At 46.6% G+C, this 7,039-nt stretch overlaps 1 pseudogene; it reads left to right on the top strand.

Annotated features, from left to right (window-relative positions):
• Window positions 1-1,656: 1,656 nt before the first annotated feature.
• LOC123076007 (probable ubiquitin-conjugating enzyme E2 23) lies at window positions 1,657-5,179 on the top strand (annotated as a pseudogene).
• The last annotated feature ends 1,860 nt before the right edge of the window (window positions 5,180-7,039 follow it).

Here is a 7,039-nt window from a genome sequence, read left to right on the forward strand (position 1 = left end):
GCTACTAGTCCTAGAGGTGATGGGCAGCTTCCTCTACAACCTGCAGACGGGCCAGTGTTACCACCAAAGATTCCACGCTCTCGTCGGGAGAGCGCAAAGCTGGGCTCGCTGGCGCCAACGTCCAAGGCATAGTTGGCCTTGACCACGTCTGGCAAAACAGAGACATAGATGGCCTTGCCAGTGGCCGCCGCTCCTTCCCTTCACCGGCTTCGAAGCCACCGTTGCCATGAAATTTCACGCGTGGAGGTAGGTTAAGATGGAATGGAAGCATTGCTCAAGGAAGAAGATGATGTGAGAGAATTTGGAGAATCTGGGTATAGTTTGCCTACATTTGTAATTGTAGTCGCTCAATTCATTCCAGATTTTGAATCCCGACGCCACTTATTCATATCAATAGCGTGTCATGTGTTCGACAGAGCGAAAGCATGGCGGTAGACTTAATTTTTTCTTCTTTATCCAGCTAGCTGGTGGATTGGCTGCTCCTTCTCTTTTCAATTATTGCTCATGCATGGACGGACTCGGTACCCGCTCGAGAGATTGTGTAGGGCCATATCTGAGAGATCAGTTCTGCGCATTAACTAACATGAAGGTGTGGCTGCTCCCTGGTGCAGGTGCACCCGGATGAACATTAAATTTAGAAGAACAAAATATAACAAAATAAAAAACTATTTTTTTACATCAAACAAGATCAAATACTTTAGCTTCATGCAAAAATTCGTCCGCAAAGGAGCCTTCACAAAAAAATTGCTCAGAAGTGCACAAAACTTTCAGCATTAATGTTGTTATTATTGCGAGGCCTCCTCGAATGTTATTGTGGATGGAATTTTGCAAGAAGCTATAAATTTGGATAATATTTGATGTCCCAAAATCTCAGTTTTATATTATTTTGTTTTCTTTTCGTGTGTGAATTTACTGCTCATTAAGGGTGTAGGTGCAGCCAGGAGTGGAAAATCCACACAAAACAAAATTTGATCAAAAGTTTTAGCTTCTTGCAGAATTTCGTCCACGAATAACACTCGAGGAGCCCTCACTAAAAAAATCAATGCTAAGAGTTTTGTGCACTTTTGAGTGATTTATTTATGAGGGTTCCCCGAATGTTATTTGTGGTTGAAACTTTGCAAAACATCATCAAATATTTGATTATGTTTGTTGTCCTGAAAATTCAGAATTTTCTTTTGTATTAAATTCACTGTTCAGCCGGGTGCACCTACAGGAGCCACACCTTTCTGGCGGGGCTTTTTGCCGCAGCCACAAAGCGACGACGGATGACACCTCTCTCCCTCTGCGAGCAATGCTACATCCACGTAATGATTTACGTAAGGTTACGAACTGATCTGACGTGGGACTATTTGATTGGAGTAAAGGAGAGGATTAGGTCCACCCCACCTGAAAATCAGGGTGGGGCATATATAGATTAGATGGAAGTTTAGGTAGCAGCTACGCAGCCCTTCGTAAGTCTAGGATTTTCGCTCCCTCTGCCTTGCGATGGGATGGGGCTGCTGCTACACGTCGCGTGGGGCGCTGGGATTTTTCCTTTTCCGATCGGGGAACGAGGAGACCAGCGCTAGCTTGCGAGACGCCTATATCTGTCCTTTTCGAAAGAAACAAAATGTATACTATTGCTTCTGTATAAGCAAAGGAACTGCAAAAACCTCACCCGTATTAGGCTACAACTCAGGACACGGGCAAACTCTATATATCTACAGCTTCCGTCGTGTGCGAGATCGATCAGCTCCAGCAATCCTCCGGCGAGATCAGCCCACCAGGTTCTGACCGGAAAGCAATCGGCATAAGGCAGCCAGCTTCTGGTGCGTACCTGCTCGCGCCGGAAATTAAAGTCGGTTACGATGGACGTCGTCCCTGCGGCTACATCTCCAAGTATTTACCCTCTCGACCTCGTGAGTTTCGGGCGCATGGTCATCGACCGTGGCCTCGTTCTCCCGGAGGCCAAGGTGGACAACATCTATCTCCCCGTCGACAAGTTCAAGCTCCTGCGCATCGATGACTGTATTGTGCGTAAGAACGTCAGCGACATCAAGGTGATGGACAGGAGCCACCTGTACCCCGGACAGGTGGTCGCGTCCGCGTCCGACATGGGCGGCCAGCTTGGCGTCGTCACCGGCGTCAACACCCTGCTCAACCTCGCCAAGCTCGACAACAACGGCATGGCGACCAAGATCATCAAGGGAGTGTCCCCGTCTAGCCTGCGGCGAGTCCGGAGCCTCAACCTCGGGGACTTTGTCGTGGCTCGGCCGGGTCGTGGAGGTGTCGATCGACATTGATGTGTTGTTTGCTGATGGAGCAATCTGCAGGGTCACCGACGCGGAGGCCGTGTCCAAGAACCTGGAAAGAGTGACTGACAGCTACACCATGGTGAGCATGCATCGCCACCAAATGAACAGTCGATTCCACCAGGGGCAACACGTCATCGGGTCGGATGCTTGTTCAGTCTTCAAGGCGGCGCGGTGGCTTAATGGCTATTGGCATCCTCAACGAGAAATAGGAAGAATCATGAAGGTGGAGACGTCTGGTGTACTCGTCTACTGGGTTGCATCGATGCATTGTGGCACCGACAAAGAGCTAGTGGAGGCATCCGCTCCTCCGGCCTACCAGAACCCAGACGATCTAACATTCTTCTGCGCCTCGTACAATTGCTGCTGGGGGCTTGCTGACCGTTGTTTTTTTCTTGAAACTAGTTCCACCGAAGGGGATGCAATTTCTGTTCCTGATCAACACAATGATGATGATGATAATGAGGAGGAGGACGAGGACGAGGACGAGGAGGAAGAGGAGCAATACAGTGCATGTTCACAAGACAATCAAGACGAGTGTGAAGCATCAACCTCCCAGGTGGTACCACCCACAAAGCAGAATGATGTGAGGTTTTATCGGAAGCAGCTACGGAAGGTCCGCTTTGAGGGACACAGATGGGGCAAGCACCTGCAAGCAATGAGACATGTGGAGGTGGAGTTTCCCATGGTCGTCGCCAACACGTGCACCACCGTCGACGTGTTGTGGCAGGACGGCACACGGCAGCATGGCAGACCTTCAACAACCCTTGTCCCCTTTGGGATCATGAATGAGCAAGAGTTGTTCCCGGGACAGCATGTCGTCGCAAACGTTCTTCCTATTAATGCCGATGTTGATGCTACTGGTGATCCTGATGACATGACAACTACTAGTATGAATAATGACAATGCTGCTCCTGGAAGTAGACCAATGGAGCGTGTGGGCATCGTCAAGAGCCTGCAGTATGAGGACCAGACGGTTTGTGTGTCATGGTTCAAGGCGACAAGGCACCCTGATGAGGTTAAGGAGGTGGAGTGCGATGACACCGTCAGTGCTTACGACCTAAAGATAGACTCTAGCCACTCTGCTTACTACGGAGATATAGTCATTCGTCTCCTACCATCAGGATCAACCGACAACGGTGAAAGCACACCGTTGTTACAGGGAAACAAGAAGAAAAATGGCGTTGCTGCTGATCTTTCGTGGGTGGGGCGTGTAGTTGAACTTCCTAATGGGCAAGTCCAAGTCAAGTGGGGTGATGGTAGCATGTCAACGGTACGTGGATAGCTTCTAATACCTTTCCTTGCAACTACAACTACTTCTTATGTTACAATTCTCTACACAACTCATTAGCCATTCTTGTTTTGTGTGGGCGTGCTGTAGGTATTGCCCCATGAGATCGCCGTCGTCAAGGACGAGCACTACATGGAGCTATGGCTTGAAATGGGCGACTGGGTAGAGGACGATGGCACCGATGATGCCCCTGAAGAACCGGCTGCTGCCAACACGGTATGTTTCTAATCTATCTTTCTAACAATGAGGTGAGGGGACTATTTTGGTTTCTCCTCGGAGGCACCAAAGTACTATTTATACTATGATATAAATTATTATATGGATGGATTCACCTCATGTGTTATCTAATTTTAGGATATCAATCTTCAGAATCTAGATAACAATGTCGATGGTGTCAACCTGGCAATGTCGAGGACAAGCCTTTTAGGTTTATCGTTCCAGTCTTTCCTCCAATTGACCAGCGACGTGGTGGCTCGAGGTAAAGGACACTTGATGAACTGGTGGCCCTGGTCGTCGTCCTTACCAAGCTCAGAGTTACCCGCGCACATGAATGATGATAGTATCGGTGGTGCTGCACTGGAGACCAGCGATGCTGCCGTAGATGTGACCAGCCATGGTTTTGCCGAGGGAATGAAGGATGCAGATGCTACCTGTTTCTGCGACAAACCGTTCTGCTTTCCATGTTTTGATGTACTGCAGATTAGCCCTTTGGATCACCACTACCTTGACAGTACGGACAAGGTAATTATATTTCTGTTAGAGAAAATGATGAAGAACCGGAGGTAGTTAAGGTTAGAGTAAAGAAAGTTTGCATGCACAATATGGTTTGTCTAACGTTGGAATCCATCTGCAGCTTAACTGTGGCATTCACTTTTTACTGCAAAATAAAATTGAATCCCTTTGACTTCAAATTAAGTAAATGACCACACAACATGTTACAAGTCATAATGGCGAATTTTAAAAAATATTGAACTTCAATGAATTGCTCTCTTTTTCAGGACATACAGGGTGCTAGTCGTGGGAAGAGTTGGGCAAAAACAGTGCAAAAAGAATGGAAAATTCTGGAGAACGGCTTAGCAGGTATGTGAGTCCACCTCAAAATACACACGGTCCATGCATCAACAAAATTTAGTAGACAACTATTTAATGTGCAGAAACCATTTACGTCCGAGCGTTCGAGGACTGCATGGATCTACTTCGGGTGGTGATGGTGGGCGCGAGTGAGACACCATACAATCACGGCCTCTTCTTCTTCGATTTGCAGCTACCTCCATCGTACCCGGATGCCCCACCGCAAGTGTACTACCACTCCTTTGGCCTACGCCTCAATCCCAACCTCTACGAGTCTGGTACAGTGTGCCTCAGCTTGCTAAACACGTTCGGTGGCGAGGACACTGAGGTATGGTCGTCGGCAACTTCAAGCCTGCTCCAAGTCGTTGTCTCCATCCAGGGCCTCGTCCTTAATGACCAACCATACTACAATGAGGCCGGCTATGAGACATTGGTTGGCAAACCAGAGGGCCACCGCAATGCGCTGCCCTTGGCAAAAAAGGACCTGTCGATGTTGAGCGCAGTCCAGCCGGCTTTATGCAATTAATAAATCCTAACCAGTTGCATTCGAATCACTAGCGGTCTTTTTTTACACCTTGATTAACTGTTATTTAAACGATTATCAACTGCCCCACTAATTAAGTATTGATTAATCAGTACTCCAAATTTCTTAATTAACGGTACAACTGAGTTGTGGGACAATATCTTAATTAACTGAAGTAGTACTTCCATCAATTAATAGAAGTACAACTAGTACTAATATTTGTCCAATACCTTAATGTGTGCCAGATTTTACAAGCTAAGCGAGAAACAAATTTTGTTCAATGCATGCGATATGCAGAACAAAACATTTGCATTACGATGTACAAAGAAAATTCACTGCAAAAATGCTAGAAATTACTAAATTTGAGTGCAACGCTAGATAAATCACAAGCTTGTATTTGTGTTTGCATGACAAATATATAGGGATATATTGTACAAACATTTAAAAAAACTATGGATACAAGTCCAAAACAAGGGAGGCATGTTACGGAGTGTATTGGTGCTCGCTGTGGTGGCAGGGTGTCACCTTAGGCAAAGATTTGGGGCTGATCTGACATCAAACCGGTTTGGGGCTGCCAACGCTAGCACACAGTGTGTGGCGATTCTTCGTCAAGCCATTCGATTGATCGAGAGTAATGATCTGCTTGTCGGGCTGGATGCCCGACGACCATTAGGGGGGAGAGGGTGACACCATATCTAATTAAAGCCGGAAGAGGTGCCATGGGAGACATAGTAGACTCACACAAGCTGGATCTGAGTGGGAACCAGCAGATGTTGCCAGAGCTAGAACTGCATGTGGACCTAGTCACCCGTGATGGCGCAACGAGAGGGCCTCCTTGCTCCCTATCGGGGCGTTCGCGATGAACCTCATACGGAGGATTACATTGCTCACACTTGGAGGTTCGGTATGTGTGTGGTTCGTTGGTTGTGTTTGTGCAGGACTGGGATGGGGAGTCGACTAGTGTGTATGGCTACTGTAGTGTGGCTGGCTAGGAAGACCAAAGCGACGATGGGTTTGCTGATCTATTGGTGAGAGTTTAGGTCATCCACGTTGCATTAAAGCATCAGCGATAATTCTCCCTATTCCTATTTGGACCTATTCTTTCCTCAATGCCTCGACGAAAGGAAAGTAGGCCACCACATCCGGGACACGGATCTATGAGTCTCGCACTAGTAGAAAAAGCCTTTAGTCCCGACTAAAGGGTCGTTACTAAAGCCACCCCCTTTAGTCCCGGTTCTTACACGAACCGGGACTAAAGGCCCTCCACGTGGCCGCTGCCTGGAGGTCCACCTTTAGTCCCGGTTGGTAACACCAACCGGTACTAAAGGAAATTTAATGATTTTTTTTGAAATTTTTTTTGATTTTTTTTATTTTCAAATTTCTGAATTATTTTAAGCTCTAATCTCTAATCACCCCTCATCACTGCACAATTTAACCTCTAATCTCTAATCATCCCTCATCATTCCAAATCATCTATCTTCCCGAACGGTCACCTTTAGTCCCGGTTGGTAACACCAACCGGTACTAAAGGAAATTTAATGATTTTTTTTTGAAATTTTTTTTGATTTTTTTATTTTCAAATTTCTGAATTATTTTAAGCTCTAATCTCTAATCACCCCTCATCATTGCACAATTTAACCTCTAATCTCTAATCATCCCTCATCATTCCAAATCATCTAACTTCCCGAACGGTCACCCATCCTCTCACTACTCCAGCCTAAGCACGCTTAACTTCCGGATTCTATTCCCCCTCGTTTCCAAGTCTGCACTTGTCGTTTTCCTGACAATAGTTAGATGTCAATCCTATTAACCCTCAGGAATTTAGCTTGAGCACGAAGTCACACATTTCACTGTTTGAGTTTG

This window comes from Triticum aestivum, chromosome 3D (assembly GCF_018294505.1).
Source record: "Triticum aestivum cultivar Chinese Spring chromosome 3D, IWGSC CS RefSeq v2.1, whole genome shotgun sequence".
NCBI lineage: Eukaryota > Viridiplantae > Streptophyta > Magnoliopsida > Poales > Poaceae > Triticum > Triticum aestivum.